The sequence below is a fragment of the Nyctereutes procyonoides genome, unplaced genomic scaffold (genome assembly GCF_905146905.1).
Source record: "Nyctereutes procyonoides isolate TBG_1078 unplaced genomic scaffold, NYPRO_anot_genome, whole genome shotgun sequence".
Lineage (NCBI taxonomy): Eukaryota > Metazoa > Chordata > Mammalia > Carnivora > Canidae > Nyctereutes > Nyctereutes procyonoides.
Genome location: NW_026575131.1, coordinates 26,523,852 through 26,549,218, shown reverse-complemented (window position 1 = coordinate 26,549,218; position 25,367 = coordinate 26,523,852). Strand labels below are relative to the sequence as shown.

General features: G+C 40.1%; 1 long non-coding RNA gene across 2 annotated transcripts in view; it reads left to right on the top strand.

Moving 5' to 3' along the window:
* LOC129521657 (uncharacterized) overlaps nt 1-25,367 on the top strand; it is a 149,352-nt gene that overhangs the window by 91,249 nt on the left and 32,736 nt on the right. For both annotated transcript variants that reach the window (XR_008666844.1, XR_008666845.1), the window contains exons 4-6: nt 10,469-10,587; nt 15,641-15,706; nt 17,159-17,233. This is a non-coding gene — a long non-coding RNA (uncharacterized LOC129521657). The remainder of the gene's footprint in view (nt 1-10,468; nt 10,588-15,640; nt 15,707-17,158; nt 17,234-25,367) is intronic.

Below are 25,367 nucleotides of genomic sequence, written 5' to 3'. Positions count from 1 at the left end.
AAGATAAATTGGTGCAGCTGCTATGGAAAACAGTATGGGGGTTCCTCAGAAAGTTAAAACTAAAAATACCATATAATCCAGTAATTATATTTCTGGGTATTGACTTTAAAAAAAAAAGAAAAAAGAAAAGAAATGAAAACACTAATTCAAAAAGATATGCAACCTTATGTTCATCACAGCATTATTTACAATACCCAGGAAATGGAAGCAACCCAATGTCTATCAATAGATAAATGGATAAAGAATATATGGGATATAGATAGATAGATAAAATGGAATATTACTCAGCCATAAAAAGAATGAAATCTTGCCATTTGTAACTGAGTGACCTAGGAGGTATTATGCTAAGTGAGATAAGTCAGACAGAGAAAGATAAAAGCCCATATGATTGTATTTATATTTGAAGTCTAAAAAACAAATAAATGAACAAACAAAACAAAAACAGATTCATAAGTACAGAGAACAAATGGTGATTCCCAGGAGGATAGAGGGGATGAGGGCATAGGCAAAAAAGCTGAAGGGGATGAAGAGGTACAAACTTCCAATTGTAAAATAAGTAATGGGGATGAAAAATACAGCATCAGAAATATAATTAATGATACTGTAATAACTTTCTATGGTGACAGATGGCAACTACTCCTATTGTGGTGCGCATTTCATCATGTACAGAATTGTCCAGTCACTATGTTGTACACCTGAAACTAATAGTATATGTCAACTGTACTTCAAAAAAAATTGAGCTATAAGACATTGCTAATTTTACTTTTGCATTGTACTCATGGAGATCAGTTTGCAATGATATACGTGGTCTTTATACATTTTTCTCAAGGATCAGTCCCTAAATTTTGATGTTAAAGTCATTGTCTTTTAAAGCATCTATAGTGTTACCTCAATTGCTTATGTTCTGTTCTTTTGTTACTGATTCTGCCATTTTCCTATCTGCCATTGTCTTTGGGGATGATTAAAGCAATTATACTCAATTTATAAGATTCCACATCTTTTGTGAGATTAGTAATTTTACTTTGTTATCCATTTTCATGGTTTATGCACTATATTTTGGGGATTTTAAAAACAGCTAACAACCTAGGAGATACTAACAAATACTATTCACACAAGAGGGAAGAAGCTAAAAATCAAGTCAGAGGGTTGAGGGAAGACTAGATTTTAAAGAAATCATTGGCGCTTCCAGGGACACAGATGATGAATACTAAGATAAAAGGGACCTCCTATACTTGGAGCATAGTTCCCTGAAACAAGTTGTTCTGAAATTAAAGTGCTTTCTATGTAGGTCAATTCCTTGTCTCAATAAATGGTTTCAGGTTGAATTCCTACCCATATGAAAAGGTAAAATTGAATCCCTACTTCACTTCAAATACTAACATGAATAGAAGATAGATTAAAGATAGAAGTTAAAAGAAAAACTTCAGTATGATTAGGAAGAAATACAGGAGAAAATTTTTATGATCTTTAGATGGGAAAGGAGTTCCTAAACAAGTAAAAGGCACACAACAAAAGGGAAATGATTGATGAATATGGCCATGTTAGAAAATACACGAGTTCATCAAAATAAATAAAAAGATAAATTGTAATTAGAATTTAAAATACATGCAACAAGAAAAATCTAGATGACATAAAGAATTTCTATAGATCGTTAAAAAGAAACTAATCATTAAATAGAAAAATTTGCATAAGTGAAAACACTAGTAATTCGGCTTTTGAAAGTGTTGGACAACTCATTTGAAATGTAGAAAATGCAAATTAAAATGCAATGATAGTGTTACTTCTGGCAATAACATACTAGCTTATTTTAGACAATCTCTCCTCTGATAATAACTAGACAAGCTTGGCAAAATTTCTTTCTTTTTTTGTTTTTAAAGGTTTTAGCCATCTATGAGGGAGAGAGCGAGAGCAAGAATAAGCATGAAGGGAGGGTAGGGAAGGGGAAGAGGGAGAATTAGGCTCTACACTGAGCAGAGACTGATGTGAGGCTCAATCACAGGGTCCCAGGACCATGACTTGAGTCGGAGGCAGATGCTTAACCAACTGAGCCACCCAGGCGTCCCTTGACAAAATTTCCTAAAAGATTTCTTTGAAAGCATGGACAATACAATACTGATACAGTAAGAATTTGCAATTCTAGGATTGGAGGAAAAGTTGAATCCCAAAAAGGTGGACCTGTAACCTGAACAGCTCGTCTCCTTAAGGAGTTTGCTACTATTAAAAAAGAGAGAGAGAGAGAGAGAGAGAGAGAGAGAGAGAGAGCCTGAAATTGTTTCCAGTTTTCATTACCAATGTTTAGTGCTCAAACAAAAATAATGAGACACACGAAAAGATAAGAATTGACTAAAAAGTAATAGAAAATAACTAGTAGAAACAGACCCATAAGATATCCAGATATTTTTTGCTATCAGACATGGATATTAATATAATCAAGATTAACATGCTAAAATATTAAATAATGAGGTGAGAAATTTTGGTGGAAAACTTGATATTATGTAAAAGGATCAACAGGAAATTGGAGAATTTTAAAATACAATCACTGAATTTCAGAACCGAAATAAATGGGCTTAATAGAAGATTAGATACTGAAGGTTAGAAGAAAGAATTAGTAAAAGGAGCAGTGGACCAGAAGAAAATATCCCGAATATAGAGGTATCATTTTCCAGGGTATTTTTGAGGCCAGCATAACCTTAATGTCAAAAATTGACAAGGATATTTTAAGAATGTAAATGTACAAGTCAATTTTTTCCCCTGAAAATAGATTTTTAATAATATGATAAATCACCTTTTAAAACCTTGGTTGTCACATTTAAGTGAAATGTTGAATTTTTACCTCTGAGATTGGGAGTGAAACAATTTTGGCTATTATTTCCACTTCGACTTAATGATTTATCGGTGGTCCTATCTTTTATATGTTTGGGAGTATTTCTGTATACACTTTTTTCAGATCAATGAGAAAAGAGATAGTGAGCAAAAGTGTTAAACCACTACTTGATAAAATATATTAGGCAACCCGCAAACTTTTGTAAAAGTGCTCATCTTCGCTCATCATCAGGTAAATGGAAATTAAAAGTACAGTGTGATATACAGTCACCAGAATGGTTACTCTCATACTCCACTATGGGAATGCAAATTGTAGAACAACCTTAAATATAATCATTTGACAGGATTTACTAAAATTGGGCATATGCCTATCTTAAGATCCAGTAATACTCAACACAAATACATGCTCTAAAAACATGCAAACATATCATTAAATAAATGCTAGAAATAAATGTTAAAACACAGAATTATAAACAAATCAGGTACGTACATACAGTGGAAAACTATACAGTAATGAATTATTGCTACACACAATGGAAGTGAATCTCATGAACATAACAGTAAGCAAAAGGATCAAGACACAGAAACAGGGATCCCTGGGTGGCGCAGCGGTTTGGCGCCTGCCTTTGGCCCAGGGCATGATCCTGGAGACCCGGGATTGAATCCCACGTCGGGCTCCCGGTGCATGGAGCCTGCTTCTCCCTCTGCCTGTGTCTCTGCCTCTCTCTCTCTCTCTGTATGACTATTGTAAATAAATAAATTAGTTAATTAAAAAAAAAAGACACAGAAACATATGTTGTAGGATATCATTTCTAAGTAGCTTTTTTTTTGCAAAAGCAAAAATCTAAAGACAATCCAAATATCCACAAACAGGAAAATGTGAAGTATAATCATGAAATAAAAGTCCACAAACAGTGAAAATGAATGAACTAGCATTTCATGCATAAAAATATTTAAATGAAAAAAATCAAGGTTTAAAAGATAGTAAACTAATATATTATTTAGAGATTCATATATATATGAATATATACTATATATATAGTAAAACTGTGAGGGAAGAAAAGGGAATGATGAATGCAAAATTCAAAACAGTACTTTCCTTTTATAAAATGTAGGTTCTGCGCGTCGGGACTTATTGTCAGTTTTTCTATTTTAATGTTTTTCAGTGACTAGAACAGTGCTTGACACATAATGGTCATGCAAAAAGTATTTTTCAATAAGTAAATCAATGAGAATGGAGAGGAATAATATGAGGTGTATTAGGACTAGCAAAGTTCTGTTACTCAGCCTTGATAACGGGTACACAGGGGTGTGTGTCATGGTGCTCCTCATCCTATATGTATGTGAATATGTAGTGTTCTAGATTATTAAATACACTATAAGATACTTTAAAATGTAAAGATACACTACAGAATTTTCATATTGAGAAACATTGCCAAATAAGGTATAAAACAGATCTCCTCTCACTGCATCATGCAGGCCCAAATTATTCCTGCTGCTGTCTTGGGCCTCATGGGAAATGGATGGGAGTACTAGGTATAGTATGGGTGGGAGTCACAGGAAAAGCCTCAGAGAGCTTGGTTGACTCCATATTTTAGGTAAAAAACAAGCAGATTAAAAATTAACATTTTAGGGCACCTGGATAGCTTAGTTGGTTAGGTGACTGCCTTCAGCTCAGGTCATGATCCCAAGATCCTGGGATCAAGTCCCACATTGGGCTCCTTGCTCAGCAGGAAGCCTGCTTTTCCCTCTCCCTCTGCCTGCTGCTTCCCCTTGTTTGTGCTCTCTCTTTGTCAAATAAATAAAATCTTTAAAAAACTGAACATTTTACACTATGCTTTTATATCAAAGTGGCCATGTTGATATGTCTTGCTTTTTACCTCTCTGAGAGCTAAAGAATGAAAAAGAAAAAGACCTAGGTAGGTCTGCTTGTGGGAGTGGGGAGATTAAGTCATAGAAGCTATTTAAGAAGGAGTAGTATTTAATTTTTATTTTTTTATTTTTTTAGCTCCAAAGAGAATTTTTGCAATATATGTGAAACTCTCTTTCAGATGAGTCCGTCAAAATTACCTATACCCCAAATACCAAAGCATTCCAAAATACAGTCTTAGAAAAGGAAGGGATGGCCCGTGTGACCATGTGAGACAGCCTGCCAAAAACACCGTTTCCCCACAACTGTGAAGATCACCTGGAGATCAATCCCATTCTTTAGTTTATTTTACATTTTTTTTTGGTTTTTCAGAAACAAGCCATCTGTTTAAACAACTCAGAGGGTCAATGTTCTTATTAATGTGCCTATTTCCACAAAGTATTTCAGTTCATTGCAGCAAGTGCTAGCTGAGTGCCTAGGCCCTTATGGAAATGTGGATAGAAGTAGGTTCTAGTTCTCAAAGAGCTCAAATATAGAGGAAAATCTCCATCACAACCTATTTTGTCAGTTAAGACACTGGGTAACTTCATGCTATCCAGAAGTCTACTTTGGTACTGTAGAATGTTATGTGTGTGGTATGTTAGCAACCTTTACTCATTAGGATAGCTTAAAGATATGATAAAGATAAGTTAACTTCAATAAGATATTCTGCAACAAGTACATATAATCTACAAAGAATTGGTATCAAAATGTTAAAATGCATGCACGTTAATATGAACAACACAAACAATCCAACTGAAAAATGGGCAAAAGACAAGAATAAGCATTTCAGAGAAAACACATATGTACAACAGATGCACGAAGAAATGTTCAATATTACTAATAATCAGGGAAATGCAAATCAAGATTACACAAGAGAGCATTTTACTGGTATTTGAGTGACCAAAATGGAAAAGTCTGACAATACTAAATACCAGAGAGGATTTGAGTCCATAGGATTTCATAGACCCTGTTAGAAGTAACAAATCAGTGCCCACTCATTGATTTCCTAGTTTGGTATTATCTCCTAGAATTAAAGATTCACATACTCTGTGGTCCAGAAGTTCTACTCCAGGGAAATGCTTGTAATGTCCAATAGGTGACATGCACTCAAATACTCTGGGCATGGTTGTGCACAATGGCAAACATGAGGAGACAACCAAATGCCTATCAATAGTGGGCAAATGGATGCTTAAACTGTGGTAGATTCATCAGAGGAACATAATATAGCAGGCAAACCAAATGCACTGCAGTGACATATAGCGATACAACAAAAATCATGGCTCTTAGCAACATGATATTAAGTGAAAAAAAGTCCCCAAATATTGTGTACACATAGTATCCTTTTTATAAAGTTAAAAACAACCAGTGTAAGAAAAATAAGTTTAGAAATACAGAGGCAATTAAACTATTCAAACAGAAAACAAGAGAATGGTGATGATAGCATGCAGGGTCAGGTGGAAGGATGTAGAAGAGAATGAGTGTACCATTTGGGTAAATGTCAGCTGCCATGAAGATCTTAGCTTTTGCCTTGCATAGTGAATTTGGAGATGCTTGTTATGATATAACACGGCAAAATAAATATAAGTGGGTCCATTCAAGGCTAGTGGTGACTGTGTCATGGAACAAGGATCATAGTTAATCCACTTTGTGCATCCAACTTCCATAATAAAGAAAACAAACACCATTTGTCATAAACAGAAGATAAACATTAAAAATGTGGAACAATTTTTAAGTTTTAAAAAGAGCATCGAGGGGCGCCTGGGTGGCTCAGTCCGTTAAGTGTCTGCCTTCAGCTCAGGTCATGATCCCAGTGTCATGGGATCAAGCCCCACATCAAGCTCCCTGCTCAGCAGGGAGTATGCTTCTCCCTTTCTCTCTGCCCTCTTCCAATTTGTACTCTCTCTCTCTTTTTATTTAAATAAATAAAATCTTAAAAAGAGCATCTGTATACTGCTTCATATTGTCACCAGGGCTATCTATACACAGTATGGAAACCACTGCCCTGATGTAGAACAGTGAACAAGAAACTGTTTCTGTCTCAAGGAATTCATAGTTGGTGAAAAATATAAGGGGTAACTATAGAATTAGCTAAGTGAGAGAATAATCATGAAGAGCAAAGTGCAGGGGGGGCACCAGGCTGTGTGTGGAAGAAGTCCCCCTAAAAGGATATAAAATCTAACTTTGGACTTGAAAGGCAGGATATTATAGACAGTGTAAGGGCTGCAGGGGGGCAAATGAGTTGTTGAAAGTTGTTCCATTTGACTGAAGCAGAGAAATGGGCATTGGCTGGGGGGAAGGAGAGAGAAGGGGCTTGGGAAATCCAGGGGTCCTCATCATGAAGGGCCTTGTAACCTCTATGACAAACTAGGGGCCTTATTTCAAGAGCCACAGGAAGCCATCGAAGAGTTTAAGCCAGGGAGTGAAGAGATCAGACTTTGTATTTTCATAAATAGCAGGACTGAAGGCAGACAGGATCTGTGAGACTTTTTTTTAAAAAGAGTTTATTCATAAGAGACACACAGAGAGGCAGAGACATAGGAAGAAGGAGAAGCAGGCTCCCTGTGGGGAGTTGATAAGGGACTCAATACCAGGACCCCAGGATCATGACCTGAACCAAAGGAAATGCTCAACCCCTGAACCACACAGGTACCCCAGGATCGGTGAAATCAAGCTGAGGGTAGGGCAGCTGACCGGGGGGGCAAGGCGGTGACTGGAAAGGAAAGAAGTGGGCAGATTAGGGAGTTATTGAGGAGGTAGGAGAAGTAGGACTCAAGGTTAAATTGCAGAGGGACCAAGTAAGAGTCATCTGGGAAAGTCAAGGATCATTTCACCTTTAGGTATCTGGAAGATGGTGGCAGCAGATGTGAGACCTGAGACAATGGGAGGAAGCACATGAACATCTCACCCAGTGCATGAGTTCATAGTGTCTCACAAACCTTTCCAGAGGAAACTGACTTTTCTCTAGCAAAGCATGGCCCTCGAGTTCTAGAAATTACAGGGATCCTCTTGTTGCCAAACACCTGGACAGATTGGTTAAAAGGCACTATCTCAAGGTACTGTGGCAGAACTCTTTAAGTGAAGGTTCCCCAAATCCATGACCTGATGTTCAAAGAGCTGCTTCAGGGATCCCTGGATGGCGCAGTGGTTTAGTGCCTGCCTTTGGCCCAGGGTGTGATCCTGGAGACCCGGGATCGAATCCCACGTCGGGCTCCTGGTGCATGGAGCCTGCTTCTCACTCTGCCTGTATCTCTGCCTCTCTCTCTCTGTGACTATCATAAATAAATAAAAAAAAAATCTTTCAAAGAGCTGCTTCACTTTATTTTGTGAGTGATACTTGGATTAGTTACTTGCACAGCATAAGGTTTAGGAGTATTGTGAAATATTTGTGCCACTGACCTCCAGTTTATAAAATGAGGTCAGGGTACCTCTGAGATTATTTTCCTTCTTTTTAAGAGCAACATAATTACCTAGGCATGGCTATCCTGGGCAGCAGATAAATAATAAAACCTTCAGCTTCAGGCACAACATACAACAATTCACATATTCTTTCATTTCATATGCCGGGCCACAAACGTGTGAAGGAAGCACATTAATTTCCTATAGAATGATTGCCAAGATGAAATTTTCTGATCACTGGTAAATAGGCGTGCTTGGATCTATGTCTTGTAAGAGTCCTGTGATATGGCCAGTTCTATGGTCATTTTTAGATAATTCCCCCAGAAACCTTTACAGCAAGACAACCATAGGAGTGATGCATTGCCAGACTGTAAGAAATATTGGCCCATTATATCCAGATCAGTCCCTGAAGGGTTACTGGCTTTGAGGAGAGGAGTCAATAAAAATCCCTGTTCATGGTACTTTATATACCCATGTGCAGGCAGAGGGAAGGCTAAGGGAAGTAAAAATAATTTACATAGCACATAATAAGGATCATTAATATCCGTTACCAATTCTAACAATGCCAATAAGGGATCCCTGGGTGGCGCGGCAGTTTAGCGCCTGCTTTTGGCCCAGGGCATGATCCTCGAGACCCGGGATCGAATCCCACGTCAGGCTCCTGGTGCATGGAGCCTGCTTCTCCCTCTGCCTGTGTCTCTGCCTCTCTCTCTCTCTCTATCATAAAAAAAAAAAAAGAAAACTCTAACAATGCCAATAATTGTGTTCATGTGGATGGTAATATAGCAAAATAGTTGGCAAAATGGATGTTGGTGCCCAGGAGATTGAAATCAAATCCTGGCTTTGCCAATTAGGAAGCAATGTGACTGAAAAAATTATTTAAACTCTAAATCTCAGTTTCTTCATTGATACGATGGGACAGTATGCTGCTCCTTGGTGAATTAACACATGCAAAGACTCTAGATCAGAACTTGATGTATCATAAGCATTCAACAAATGGAGAAATGTATGTAAAGCAACGTAAATGTATACTGATGATCCACAGCAGGCTAGTGTCTGAGATTAGACCTAGATGCCTAGAATAGCTAAAATATTATAAAATACTTAAATTTCTGGATGGTTGATTTTTTAACATGGTCTGTAGGAAACATAATATCATATTCCATTAACTCTAAGATGTGCATTTTTTTAATATTTAAATGAGTGGCATTGGTTTTGCCTGGACATACATTTCAAAGTTTGGAAAAAAGATGATAGCAGTTTGGAAGAAAAATCAGGTCCAATAATGGAGCATTCTTTTAAGAAATGCTAGTTCATCAATCCTCTCACTGACATGGAATATGACAATGTAGAAAAATACAAACACTGATGACTTTCACCTACAAAATAATTCAGAAGAGCCAGACTCTAGAAAAACACCTGCTTCCATTTATTTATTTTTGCTTTCCCTTTTATATATGTAACAGTAATGTTATGTCTAACTGGGTCTGTTTATTATGTAGAACATTATCAAATCAATATAAAGTAAAATTTCTAGTATTAAAACTTTACATCATGGTGTTAACTGTCATTGTTTTCCTGGCACACAGATAATGGAACACCTTACAATCGATAACAACTTAGCTTTACTGAAATATGGTAAACAAGAATGTATGACAAGTCAAGAGAGTTTAGAATTCAAGAGAATTCTGAATTGTTAAAGGCCAACCTATTTGGGTTCAAATCTTAGCTCTTCTATTTCCAGCTATGTTATCTTTTGACAAATGACGATCCTTCTGAGCCTCTGTAAAATGATACTTTTACCTAAACCATTAGGTAAATTCTATGGATTAAACAAAATAATATATAAAAAGTGTTAAATACCATACTGTGTAAATACTTCAAGGGTACAATCAATAATATAAATGTTATTATAAAAATTAATCATCTGTCATTTGGTTTAAGAAGTCAAGCTACTTTTAGATATTTTTCATAGCATGGAACAGAAAGCCATGTGTTATAGTTACCAGTCACCCGCATAAAACAAAAACAAAAATATACATTTACATGTATTAATATAAGCTACAAATTAATTCCTGTATTTTGGTGTAAGCATAATCTAAAAACAAGTGAATGAGTATTCACCAGAATTGAAAGTTACATTTATAATGGCCTGATTTAAAATATAATTTAATTGCTCTACCCAAAAGTTTAATTTGGGGTGGTCAAGGGCAATACAAAACAGGTGGCCATCATCTGGCTGAAACTGATGAATAGGAGAAATATGTGATTGCTAATGAAAAAGTCAGGCTGTATATACAAGAATACATAGACTGAACATATCGTTGTCATCCACAGAGGTTCCAAATGCAAAGCTTCAATAACTGGGAGACTTGAAGACAGATGCACAAGACTTGCACTCGAACTGCTACATATATGGACAATCAAGAAAAAAGCTCTACGGTGAAGAGCAGTAGGTACTCCTCTTTAACAGCTAATGACATAATATTGTGTTGTAGATGCAGATCCCTATCTGAAGATTCTCCCTCAGTGATTCTCAAACTTAAGATTCCTCTTATTTTTTTTAAAGATTTTTATTTTTTTCTTCATAAAAGACAGAGAGAGTGAGGCAGTGACATAGGGGGACTCGATCCCAGGACCCTGGGATCACGACCTGAGCCAAAGGCAGATGCTCAACTACTGAACCACCCAGGTGCCCCAAGATTCCTCTTTTTTTTTTTTTAAGATTTTATTTATTTATTCATGAGAGACAGAGGAGAGAGAGAGTGAGAGAGAGAGAGAGAGAGAGAGAGAGAGGCAGAGACACAGGGCAGAGGGAGAAGCAGGCTCCATGCAGGGAGCCCGACCGACGTGGGACTCGATCCAGGGTTTCCAGGATCATGCCCTGGGCTGAAGGCGGTGCTAAACCGCTGAGCCACCCACGCTGCCCCCTAAGATTCCTCTTAAAGAAAAAAATAATTGTGGTTCTCTGGTGCTGACTTAAGTATTCTATTATAATGTTACTTAAATGCCAACATATAAAACTAGATATAAGGAATTACAACGTCCAAGAAAATCAGAAAAAAAAATGCCAAGCAAAACTAATACAATTAAAATTGACTGCATTTGTTAAACGTCCTTGAAGTTGTTTTGCTGAAACCCACTAACTGCTTGCAATTTGAGTAGGGTATTGACGGAACAAAGATTCCTTTGAGTTCAGCCTGACAGAAACACCAAGCTGGTTGTGATGAGCCATTTACTTGTCACATTGTTCTCTATTCCAACTACTGCAAAATTTCATCTCTCACTTGACATGCATTTATTATGTCTGCCTGTATTCTCTTCTTATTGGTCTATAATAAATACTCAGTTGCAATGTAATCATAAACTCAGCTGCAAATAAGGACAGCATAGTAGCTCCCTATTGCTTTGTAACACACACCACAAAACTCAGTGACTTAAAATAGCAATAGTCACCTATTTCTCCTGGTTTCTTTGGGCCAGGAACCCAGGAGTGGCTCAGCTAGTCAATTCTGGCCTGGGGCCTTTCATGTGGTCATAGTCAGTTGGTGGCTGGGGTCCTCTCAAAGTCTTCATCACTCACATGCCTACTAACTAGGCTAGGGGACTTGAATAGTTGGGGCTCCACTAGGATCTCTATAAATTCTCTCCATTAATAGAGTACCTCAAAAGCTCAGAACTTCCTATGTTCATGCCCCCAAGACAGACAGGTGGAAGCCACACCACCTTTTCTCACCTAGCCCTGAAAGTCATTCGAGGTCACTTTGTCTCACATCATTCATTAGAAGCAAGTCACTAAGTCCTGGCTGCATTCGAGGGAAGGTAAATTAGACCCTAGCTGCTGAAGGAAGGGTGTTAGGGAATTTGAAATATATTTCAAAACCTCCAGATACGGAAGTCATATGGGCACATCCAGTTTTTAAATGTTCATCTGCATGAATTCAGCATATGCTTACATCTCTTTACAAGTCTCATAGAGAATTCCTAGAACCCCAAGAAAAAGCAAACCAGTTGGTCTGGGGACCCCAGTCTGAGAAAAATTCAGTTATGTACCAATTACAATAACATGGAATGGAAATTTCTTTAAATCACAGAGTAGGAGAGAATGCACTTAAAGAAACAGGAAGAGAAGATGAACTATAAAGTGTTTTGTGAGTTGGTGAAACTAAAGAACTTGATGTACTCATGGATGACTTCAGGTTTTTTTTTTTTTTAAGTGCAATAGATTTCTGGTCCACGAAAGAATGTTCTTGATGAATATACCTATCAATTCATAGTTCAGGATCACTTGGTGATATGTAAATCCTGATAAGGTGATATGTAAATCCTGATAAGGATAATGGGAGAACAGATATTTAAATAGCTTGAGTCAGTCCTCTGGAAAATCATCATCCTATGAAGTCTGGCCATTGTCTAGATGGTTTTCAGATTGGCTAATAGTGTATGGTTGGTTGACTCATGCCAGGCATTCTATACATCAGGGCTTCCCTTCCACTAGTAATTGGTTTCTCCATCTCTGCAGCTGAGAAGAATTAGAAAGAATGGCTTACCTCCCATTGACTTCAAAAGGAGCTGGGCCTGCCATCTCTGCAGTAGGCAAGCTTTGTTTTCCTTGTATTTCCACTTGTTGTCTTTAGGGCTGTCATGATTTGAAGGATGGTTCTGCCATTTTAGAAGGAAATAAGAAAGGTGAAGAGAGGTGGGGGCAAGACCCTTCTTGCCTCTGACAGTTCAGATGCTCTGAACTTCCTCTTTGTAGGAAGAGGACATTTTAACCCACACCTGGAAGGAGAAGATCTCCTCAAAGTCCCTGAATGCTGGGACAGAACTTTCTCTGTTGTCCTCCACACAATTAGCTTGATTAGCTTTCAGCTACCTCTTATATTTGAGACAACATTGTTATCCCAAATGACAGATGTAGCCTGCAATCCACCCATTAATTTCCCATTATCTGGAGAGAGAAGAGCCTGTGTGTTGGTTTTTGTCTTACGGAAGGGTTCATACTAAAAGTATTTAACTGAGGGAAGAGGTTGACCAATCAAAATGGAAATTGGCCACAGGGGACAGACATTAACCCTTTAATGTCTTAGTTGTGGGGAGGCCCAGGAGTCCTAAGGAAAGGGGGAGATAGTCTCAGGATGGTTGTCATTTGCCAATTGGTGAGCGCATATTTTAGAATAACTGGTGCATCTAAGATGGTGGTCTGCGTTAAATAACTCATTGTGTGCTGCCTTGTATACATATCCTAAAATAACAAGACATGCACTGCAAAAGAATTGGGGCATCGAGACCAGATTTCAGTGTCTGGTTCTTCTCTTTTTCTTTTTTTTTAATTCATGAGAGACACACAGAAAGAGAGAGATCGGCAGAGACACAGGCAGAGGGAGAAGCAGGCTCCATGCAGGGAGCCCCTTGTGGGACTCAATCCCAGGACTACAGAATCACGCCCTGACCCAAAGGCAAAAGTTCAACCACTGAGCCACCCAGGTATCCCAGTGTCCAGTTGCTGCGTGGCTTTGGGGAAATCACTTCTCTCCCTCAGCCTCAGATTTTTCCATCAGGCTAAATGATGTGTAAGCCTCCTTCCAGTCATAACATTCATTCCCACAACTCTACAGCCATGATCCAGGTGCTGTTTTTATTCCTAACACGCAACATTGTGTTGTGATGGAGAGCCTGCCTGCTACTTGGGTCTGAATCCTGCTCAGCAATCCAGGGCAGATTCACAACGTTTTTCTAGGTCAAATTTCTTCAACTGTGAAATGAGGATTACAATAGGATCTACCACACAGGGTTGTGATGAGTGTTCAAAGGGACAATGCAAGAAAAGTATGTGGCGCTATAAATGGTACCAGTATACTCAGTTGATGTGAGTTCTTATTCTAATAGCTAGAGTCAGCTGAAGAGCTCCAGAGCATTCTTTTTCAGCCTTCAAATCCATCTGTGAATTTCAAGGGTATGTTTCAAGTCCAAGTTGCCCTAGCTCTTGAGCCCACCCCTCGTGTTCATGGCACATTGAATGTGAGGGTGAAGATGGCATGGGGCCATGTCTCCAGAACGTGTGCCAGGCATGGCCAAGGGCCCATTCTCTGATGTCTCAATCTGTTCAGCAGAACTGTGCCACGTGCCAACTTCTTTTAAGCCACAAAAAGATTTAGAGTTTGTGGTGAGGTGAGATGTTCAACAAAGGAAAATTCTGCGTTCTGTTGGCATTTGGAAGTAGCAGTTCAAGGTCTCTTCATTTCAGAGGTTATCCTTGTCCATCTGGAGGGGTAAAGAGCCTGAAAAATGTGGAGGAGGCTCTGGACAGAACACATCTCAGTTAGAATTACCCTTTTACATTTTAATATGAAGGATATGGACATAAAAATAGGAGTGGTTCTGAATTTTTCATTAAAAAATACAGTGGTCATATATTTGGACATTCTCTCTTTCTCTCTCTGTCTCTCTCTCTCTATATATATATATCTATCTAATTGGTTATAAGGTGGTTAAAATCCTGGGAATTTAGTGGCCCATTTCAGTGAAGGGTCCAGGAAATGGGTTGAGTTGAGGCTTGGTTGGTTCAAGTTGCTCAGATATTTTTACCAGGACTTGTTCTTTCTCTTTCAGCTCAGTTTTCTTCTATTTTGTTTTAATTTCTTTCTTTCATTTATTTTTTTAAATTATTTTTTCTTTCTTTCTTTTAAAGATTTTATTTATTTATTCATGAGAGAGACACAGAGAGATGCAGAGACATAGGCAGAGGGAGAAGCAATTTTGGCTTTATTTTCAAGGATATTTTCCCCAAGTGGTGGCTCAGAAGTCACTGGTAACCCTAGGCTTACATTTTACCCATTTCTTAACCCTGGCAGAAAAAGAACACTTCTTTCCAAATCAGGCAGCAAAATCCCAGGTGGGATTCTCATGGGTCCAGCTTGAGTTATACATCTTTCTCTGAATTTCACTGAAGCCATGGGGAAATAATACTAACTGGCTGCACCCGGGCCTCAAGACCATCCCTTCGAGCCAAAAGGAAGTATTAAAATCAAACTTCACACACCAAGAATAAGGGGGAATTTGGTTGCCTCAAACTCAATTGGAGCGTTTTCCCCCCCAAAGAAGGCAGTAAAACTGACAGATTCCATTACAAGCAAGAATTTAGAATGAAAAAAAATCATCAATGCACATGTGCCCACAGACATGTTTATCTGGAAACTTTCATGAAACAGCTGGAAAAATCAGCTATCAATCTTGATGGATTATTTTACTGTTTCCTTTTCTTTAGCAAAGTCCTGGGGGTTTGTTCATCCAGCAGTCTTCACCTCTGCTGTGCCTTGACCCTGTGCCTGGTGTTAGGAGCTGAGGACAGGAAAAGAGCAGGACCCTCCCAGAACTCATGTTTGGTGTCTGGCTGAGAGCCAGAACATGCCACTACTTTGTTATACTGCTCTCCTACACAGATTTCTATATTCTATCATTCTTCTCAAATAAAACTTGGACCTGCTTCTTTCCTTTTGAATGCTGAAGGCTCCGTCTCCAAGTTCCCTTGCTGGAAGGCATATTATGAAACGGGATGTACCATCAGAGACGAAGGTAAGAAATCTGAACTGCATGGCCTCACATAAACCCCACTAGGTCTCTGCTAGGGGTTCCTTCCCCTTTCAACAGGTGTAAGGACAAAAGGCCCATTGTCCTTAGGAGCCTATAGGATAAATAGAAAGAACATGTCCTTGCTGGCTAATCTGCTGGCGATAAAGAGTATTGTTTTATCTCCTGCCATCTCCACGGTTCCATGGGATGAGTTCTATTGTGGCACAAAGTCTGCTTTGTCTTTCCAACCCACTGAGACGTTTAAATTGACCTTTCATATATTCCTTGGTTGTCACAACCTGAGCACTGAGTTGGTATTATGCATTGAGAGGATTATCAGGTGTGTTTTTAAATTTTTTTAGTTTTTAATTTTTTCTTGCAAGGGCACTGTCATCCACAGAGATGCTATGGTGCCGAAAAACAGTATGATTCTCTTCTGCTTAGAAAAAAAAATGTAAAATGTAAGAGATTTTTATTTTGGAACAGCTTGAGGTTTACAGAAGAACTGAACAGAGAACAGAGTTCCCATGTACTCCCTCACTTTGCCCTCTTCCCCAGATTCTTCCATTATCAACATCTTGAGCTAGTATGGTACATTTGTTGTAATTGATGAGTCTACATTAATACACGGTTATTAACTGAAATCCACAGTTTACATTACATTACTCTTTGTATGATACAACCTATGGGTTTTCAGGAACGTATAATGACACGTATCCACCATTGAAGGATCACACACAATAGCTTCCCTGCCCTAGAATCTTCTGTGCTTTGCCTATTCATCCTTCTCTCCCCCCCAAACGAGGTGACCACGGATCTTTTTACTGTCTCAATAGTTTTACCTTTTCCAGAATATAATATCATACAATGGGAATCCTACAATATGTAGCCTCCTCTTCAGATGGGTGTCTTTCCCTTAGCAATATGCATTTAAGGCTCCCCCGTGTCTTTTTGTGAGTGGATAGCTCATTTCTTTTTATAGCTGAAGAGCTTCTGCTTAATATTTAAAGCTTCCAGTGCTTGAGAGCAGAATATTATCCCCCCCTACCCCACCCCCACTGGCATTTTCACATTCATGAGATTACCAGTCATCACTGAAGTTTTAAAAAATGGGCTTACTGCATGTGTTATGTGAGAGAATTAAATACTGTTTCAGAACGGTTTCAAGTACCCTTTGTACAGCTGAAGAAAGAAAGAGCAAATTCTACTATCTCAATCACAGCCGAGCTGGAGGTGGTCTGCTTAGGCTGCAGGCAACATTGGAGTTCTTGGCATTTTTACCCAGAAAGAATTTATATCCATATAATTAGTGTTTTCCCTAAAATAAATGATCTCCTGATTTTTTTTTTTTTAGTTCCAGCAACATCAGTGGTCCCACTTACCCGATTAGTAATAACATTCACTTTTAAGACATGAATCGAGCATTTTTTTTTTCTCTTTATGCTTCCTAAACAGAACTCGTCTAGTCCACGCAGAGAACAGCGGTGGAGGAGTGCCCACTCACTATCTGGCATCTGATAGTCGTAAAAGGTACAGGCTTTCGAATTCAAGGTCATAAAGTTAGTTTCCTGGCTCTGTGTCTTTTTAACAAGCCATTTCTCCTCTCCTAGCTTCAGTTTGCTCTTTCGTAAACCACAACTAGTAATAGGCTCCCTCTTTTAAGGCTGTTAGGGGTATGGAAGGAGATAATCCATGGAAAGCATGGAGCACGGTTTCAACAACGAAAAATGTTCTTGAACCTCATCCAGTCAACATCGGGCCACAGGCCTGTGTGTAAAGGACATGCTGAGTATAGTGTTGGTGCTCATTGAATTATTTCTGACCAATCAAGAGGGCAAAGGGAAAGCAAATCCTTTCACCTGTGGGCTCTTGGAGAACACAGGCATATGTAAAAGGAAGCTGACGTCATTGGGGTCAGGCATGATGGCTATTAGGTACCCTGTGCCATCCTAGAGAAGTGAGGACACCACTTCTAGTATCTTTTGACTCTACCCCCGCTGGGATAGGGCCGCTACTAGTAATTCACATTCTTCTCTTCCCCACCCTTGAAAAGCCCATTTCCAGAGCAAGTGCGTGCTTTGGTAAAGGGATTAGCAGACAACCTGGTTCCTAAATTTAATGAATAATTTTTGTAGGGTGAACCTGATGGGACAGAAGCATTCTCTGTCTCTCCTCCTCACCCTCCTCTGACATCTCTCAGAGAAAATAAATGATCGGCTAATAGTTATTAAGATGCCAATGGTGCAAGAAATCCGAATTCCACAAACACAGGAGCTACCTATATATACCCCGGGTGTCATATTTTATCTTACTTTTGCTTTTTACTCACTTTCGTTTTATAGACAAAGACTCTCTTGCCAAAGACAGGGTAAATAAACTCAGACACATCCTGTCTCCCTTACATCTTTGTTTATCTATAAACTGTCAGAGATACTGATGAAAATCCACTAAAGCGTGCTCCAAGCAGTTATACAAAAGCCATGTGAGATGGGAGCATGAAAGCTTGATGTTAGGGGAAAATATCACCTAAAATGATACCAACTTGACTCTTTGTGAAGACATGCATAAACATTAAAGATGCCAACAAAAGATGACCAACTCTAACAGCTAGGGATGGACCCAATTGTGTAAAGAAGCAATAATGAAAAACAATACAGAAACAGCAATGTGACAAAGCATCTACACAGTTAGAAAGTGATAAAGCTTAGGGGTTAAGAGCATGCATTTTAGAATGAGAACAGATTTAAAACCTGGCTGGACCTTTTACCTTTTAACCAGGCAACCCATTTAACTGCTCCACACCCCTTGCTTTTTGTGCAAAATGGGATAAATCAGTATCTACCTTACGGGATTATTTTTTGAAGACTCGATGAGATAAAATATAGAAGATGCTTGGCTTAGGTAGACTTTCAGTAGGACTTTAGCTGTTATTTTTATTGTGTTAATAAGGATTGCATATCAAGGAACACCTAACATGCCGCATTGCCCCAATTTTACCACCATAAACCTTTCCTTCCAAGGCATCCTTTGAGGTTAATGTTCTACAGAAAACAATTTGGGAAATGCTGCCTTAAACAAATAAAACCTGAGACTTCTGCGGTGGGAGTATGGGTGTTTGTCTTGGCTATCCTCACTAACAAGTCAGAAGTTTTAAAATAATGCCTGTGGTTGTTTCTATAATATTTTGGGCATCACATTTGGGGCTGGGAATCCTCAAAGCTGTCCTCATTTCTATGGAGAAACATCAGATTTCATTTGCATCATTCCTACTTACAGCAACTTTTCTGGGACCCAAATACAAACAAGGACTGCCTGAACAAATTGGCTGCATGTTTTGCAAAACAAAATCTTCCCTTTGACCTATATCCTGGCAGCAGACCTCTGCCTATTCCATCCTGCTCTGGATCAGAATTCCCCCTTGTATTCCATGAGCACAGAAGCCATCACCTACCCCTTGGGGAGGTACTATGAGCCTGGAAGAAGCATCTTGAACCTCTCTGGAGAAAGATAAACTGTGTGCAAGGTTATGGGTATTTGATGATCTGTTATAGGTGGATAATCCAAGGTACAGGATTGCAGCTTGTCTTTTTTTTTTTTTTTGTCTTTCTTTAAAGCAAGGAAGCTCAGCAGTGAAACTCATTTTCCACAACTCCCAAAGTGGTTTTGCAATAAATCTGTGAATTTAATCAGCCTCCTCTGTTAGGCAATCTTCCCTAATTGGGTTCTTGTGAAGAATAATAGACATGATGACAAAAATACTTCATCTCTGGAAAGAAAGCCAGAGTCTCATCAATAATACTGATGATAAAGCTCCTGTTCCCCAAAAGAAATGGAGCACAGGCCTCCGGTGCAACCCATGGCACCAGGCTCGCCCAGTCTCAAGTACCATTGCTTTTTAGACCATCGTGCTCTTTCTCCTCTTTCCTGTCCGACAGCAAGAAAATAGAAATACCAAACTGGAAAATGTAGATTTCCATCACTTTTGGCCAGTACTAGGTGGGCTACTCAGGAGGCTTCTGGAAACTTTCTAGAAGATTATAAGAGTGTAATGGGGAATTGTATTCAAAATGAAAACAAACATGGAACAGAGAATCCAAACATGATTTTGTTTCCTTTTTCTGGTAGGCGATTCCTACTCCTTTCTCTCAAACCTTGGGAGTAGTAGTGGGGTATGTAAGGGCCCCTGCCAGGAATGTAACATACACAGCTGTTGGCCATCAGCTGGCGAACCAACCTAGTGACAAAATTGGGCATTGGAGCTAGATGCCTCATGTTCCCTGATTTTGGACAAAGAGGACCTCCAGATCTAACTGGAATCTGCCCTACATAGGTTGGGGGTGGAAGAGGGAGATCCTAATATTAGAGGCAGGACTGGAAGGGTTGCTCACCCCCATAGAAGGGGTCAAGGAGCAATGGCAGAGGCAGCCTAGATTTTTCCATTCTGGAGAGTGAGAGAATCAAAGCGTGATAATTGAATTAGAAATGGAGGAAAATGAATAATTTCACAAGGATGCCATCTGTCCCAGGCCATCCCAATGAGCCTGGCATTTCAGCACCTTCTCCATTCTTTCTTTGCATATGAGAGCATTCCTGACTCATCCCCCCTCCCTGCTCATGGCCCTCAGAAGCCAACAGATCACGTTGGTGATAAACACAGGAACTCACCTGTGGTCAGCAGACACAGGGCCAAACTGCAGGAAGAGTCGTAAAAAATGCCATCCTCCCTGTGAACTGGACACAAACGCTTTCTCGCACAACAAAAGACCTAGTGTGCTTGGTCTCCTCTAGCCCCAGGCTTCTACTAGCGCGTGAATAGGGGCACTGATGGGGCCCAGATGCAGTAAAATCCCAGGTTCCCTCGTTTCAGTCCCGAGTTGTGGTTTCTTTGCTTCCTCCCACTGGATGGCTTCAGTATGAATTGCTCCCAAAACCAACAGTAAAATTTAACCACCACTCTTTGCAGGAAAAGAAGAAATCCTCATCTCTTCAGAGAATTTTCTTTTGGTGCGAATCTTGCTGACTTTGGCATGTGTTTCACACACAGACACACACACACCACACACACACACACACACACACACACAGGCTGCGGGGATTTCCAGGTGATCCTTCTAGGTAGCCCAGGGTTCTCAACATGGTATTGTCCTTGGACAAAAAAGGATAAGCATCACCTGGGAACTCGTTAAGAATGCAAATCTGTGGTCCCACACAGACCTACTGAATCAAAGGCTCTGGGGATTGGGCCCAGCTATGTGTGTTTTAACGAGCCTCTGAGGGATTCCAGTGCACACTTAATTTTGAGAACTCTTACTGGAAGCTGATCATTTCTTCAGAATTCTTTACAATTTTATGCCTGTATGTTTGCTCCTTCTGTTCACCCCATTAGGCATGTTTCTTTCTTACTGCTTGGCAGGTTCCTATTCAGTCTTTAAAGCCCTCTAAAAAATACCCTTTTCTGTTGGTAAACCTACCCCAACACCATTCTGTCTACCTAAGCAGAATTAATTGTTCTGATTTGTTTTCTGACAACACTTCAGGTAGCCACTAACATATCATATTACAGTCATCATGTATCTGTTTTCCACACCAGGCTGAGAGGGCAGAAGAATGTCTAATTCGGCAAATGCTTTATACAAAATGTCACGGGCCTATTATTATGTTAGTTCTGGTAATGCCAAAATAAAATAATTAAAATATTAATTAAAAAGTGGGACACTGCCTCAGTGGACTAAATCATTATTACACGCCAAATAAGATTTCAAACCACTGGCATGGGCTGTGTAATGTTGAACAAGTTACTTAGCCTCTTTAAATTTCATTCATAGGTAAGAAAAATGCTAATAGTATGTACCTTAGTGTTTATGGGATGAATAAATTAGAAATATGTGTACAGGGACACTTGGGTGGCTCAGTCGGTTAAGGATCCAACTCATGATTTTGGTTGTGATACCCAGCCCTGCATCGGGCTCCCCACTGAGTGTGGAGCCTGCTCAGAATTCTCTCTCTCCCTCTTCCTCTGCACGCTGCCCCCACCCAACTCGTGTGCACATGTTCTCTCTCTCTAAAAAAGGAATATGTGTATAGTGCTTAGGCACTGAGTATATGTTAGTTGGTATTGCTAATTATAATATTAACATCAACATCCATTACTAGCAACTTGCACTGTGAGTGGTGCAGAGAATGTGGGTGTGCATGTGAAGATTTTTAAAAGGTCAGGGTTCTAGGCTTATCTACTTTACTTGATGGGGTACTTGAACTTCCACATAAACAAATTTGACTTTACATAAATTGTTTCCTAAGATATGCAAAAAAGTTACAGAGCACATGTGCACTGCTTTTTTAACTGCTTAGTATAAGAATGGATGATACCAAGAATCCTGTCAGAGTTACTCTGAGGTTGTATTTGGTTTCCACAACACCCCTTCCACTCACACCATCTTGAAACAATGATGGGTTCTCAAACTTGATTTCATATGGGAATCTCCTGGGAAACTTTTTTTTTTTTAAGATTTTATTTATTCATTCATGACAGACATAGAGAGAAGCAGAGACACAGACAGAGGGAGAAGCAGGCTCCATGCCAGGAGCCTGACGCGGGACTCGATCCTGGGATTCCATATTATGCCCTGAGCCAAAGGCAGGCACCAAACCGCTGAGCCACCCAGGGATCCCCACCTGGGAAACTTTTAAAACAAAATCCTGTTGCCTGTGTCTAGCTCTCGAAGACTGATTGAATTGATATGAGATATGGCCTGGGCATCATCAATCATGCCCAAATGATTCCCAAGGACAGCCATAGTTTTTCCCTGCTGTGTCCCAGAACTTCCAAGGAAAGTGAATGGTAGCTCACAATGAAAGGTTAAGTAACTACAAAGGTCTTACTGTTTTTCATAAAATGGAAGTGTGATGAACATGCTGCTGGTGGGGTGAGGGCAATAAAACAAGGGAGGGGTCTACAGAGATACTAAGTGACATACCATTCAGAGTGGGTAGGAACATCTGGCGTAGAGTGGTGCTAAGTCAGTGAGCATCAGGAATAGCATGCCGATGATGCTCAGGGTTGATGAACTGCCCGTAGCTTTCAAGTCAGTCTCTGGATCCACAGCTCATGCCTTGTGCCTTTGCCCTGGACAAACCATCTTCATCTATCAACAGAGTCCCACAAGACCGTAGGAGGGTACCCATCATGTCGGCCTTGACTTTCAGTTCCTGAAACTCCTGACAGACACCTTGAGACTGCTTTCTTTCTGCTACAGTTTAGAGACTGTCTTATGCCCAGCCCCAACAGCTTGGTGGATCAAGACCCCCTTTCCTGACAGCCCATCAGTCTCCAAGTGTTTCCCTCTCCTCAACATTGCTTCTCTGATAAAGCAGCCTGGTGAGGAGGTGGCTTCTTGGGACAGGGTCCCAGTGCCACCAGAGCAAGGCTTAAAGCTCTTGGAGCCATGTTAATTCTGTTCTCAAACTCTGGTTAGGACCAGTAAGGATCTAGGTAGCAGAATGGGTTTATTTCAGTAGTAATTGTGGAGGAGAGGCACCAATGGCTTTTAATAGGTGAATAAAGTTAAAACAGCTGGGGCACCTGAGTGGCTCAGTTGGTTGAGCGTCTGCCTTCAGGTCATGATGCCAGAGTCTTGGTATTGGGTCCTGGGATCGAGTCCCTGCTGAGCAGAGGGCCTGCTTCTCCCTATCCTCCCCACTCGTAGTCCCTTTCACTCTCTCTCTCTCAAATAAATAAATAAATAAAATCTTACAAAAGAGTTAAACTAGCTAATGGGGAAAAAATTAAATAATAATCCCATGGTAAACTTTATGTTCAATAGGAAATTCCTTTTAACTACGGCTTCAACAATTTATAGCTATTTTGATAGCCAACTGTTCTTTAATTCACACTTACAAATACTAGCTCACAGTTTCTTCTCTTCCCTTACTCTCTCTCACCACCCCCCTTCCTGTTTTTTTTTTTTTTTTTTCTTTTCCCACCAACATCGTCAGGGTCAAGGACACACATTGTGGTACATTCAGCACCAAAGTGAAACAGGGAGAGAGCTACTAACATTTCTTGAGAATTGCCCACATGCCAGGGCATCATGGGGCAAAACTTCCCTTAATTCCCACACAAGCCACCAAGAGATATTATATACCTACTTTTTAAAGGATGAGCAAAGTGAGGCTCAGATAATAAAATAGTTCCCCAAGGAGGCATAGCTAGCAAGTGTGAAAGCCAGGATTCAGATTCTCAGCTCTGTGACCTCGAAGTCCATTTCTTTACATAACCCTGGGTGGGGCTCGGCGGGCAACTGTCCTCCTCTGTGTCATCAATGACACTGTTTGCTGTGTCTACAGATGGGGAAAGACCTCATTTGGGCCCCTTGGCTCACCTGGTTTGACTAGAGCTGCAGGACGGCTGTTATTTCGGTTTGGATCTCTATTTTGTATTCTTACTCCAGTTGTCTTAATGTCTCCTTCTCAACACATGTGCATGGCTGTGACCCCAGCAGGACCCACATGGAAAGTCAGAGTGGGGGTACTCCATGACCACAGGGGAAGACCCACTCTCGAGGTTAATTCTACAGATGCAGCAGCTTCTAGCATTTTGTACACACCTGCACAGGAAATGGAAGGGAGAGAGTCAGAGAGAGGAGAGACCCAGGCAAGGACGAAGCTGCAGGAGAACATGTAGCAGCAAATTCACATGCCATTTGATAACCATCAGCTTGCAGATTCAGTCTTGCCAGGTCAGCGTGCTGGTGGAGGCAGGACCCAACCGAGTGAAATGTGCGTTGCTTCTGGCCAGGCCCATGCCTTCCCTTGGGAGGAGAAAACACTGCAACAAAGGGAATTTTGAAATCCTGTTCCACAAAATGTGTAAGATTGAACACAGGCGAATGAATCATTCATTGAATCTATTCGAGTTCTTGCATATCACTATCCAATGATGAATGCGCCTCCCCATTCAAAAATGGTAATAAATTCTAAGAATAATAACCTCTTCATTAAAAAGATAGGCTGTCATTTTTCCAGGGGTCAACTGGGCACCGTGCATATTTTTATGATCTCTTTGGGTTGTTGGAGTGGGACTGGTTTGTTGCTATTATGGTGGAGGAGATTTTGATGTGTGTTGTTCCCTCCTCTCTGAGGTTGTGGTAGACAAGCAGGCATTCATATTGTGCAACTCTGTGATGAAAATGACACCCCTACTTCATGGTTTGGAGCTGTTTTTCCAGAAGTGGGCACAGATGGTGTTTCTGTCTCCTCCAGAGAATATTTTAGGATATAAAGTCTCTGAAATAAATTATCCAACTGAGGCCAAAATAGTCTTCTGGAAAAAATCATATGTGAATAGGAAATAAGAGCAGCCTGGCCCAGCCTGAAAAAAATTTAAATGCAGCTGGTTTTTAGAAATGGTGATATTTGTAATAATGTTTGTATTGGGAATGTAATGAGACCTGGAATTGCGGAAGGGAGTGTTTTTTTACACAGGAGATTGAGTGATTGTCTTGTCTTCCCTCCCCTTCCCTCCACTTCCCTCCCCTTTCCTCCCTTTCCCTCCCTTTCCTCCTCCTCCTCCCCATCCTCTCCCCTCTCTCACCTTCCCCTCCCTCTCTCCCCATCCCCCGACTTTCCTTGCCTCCACTCCTAACCCTTTCCCTCCCCTCTCCTC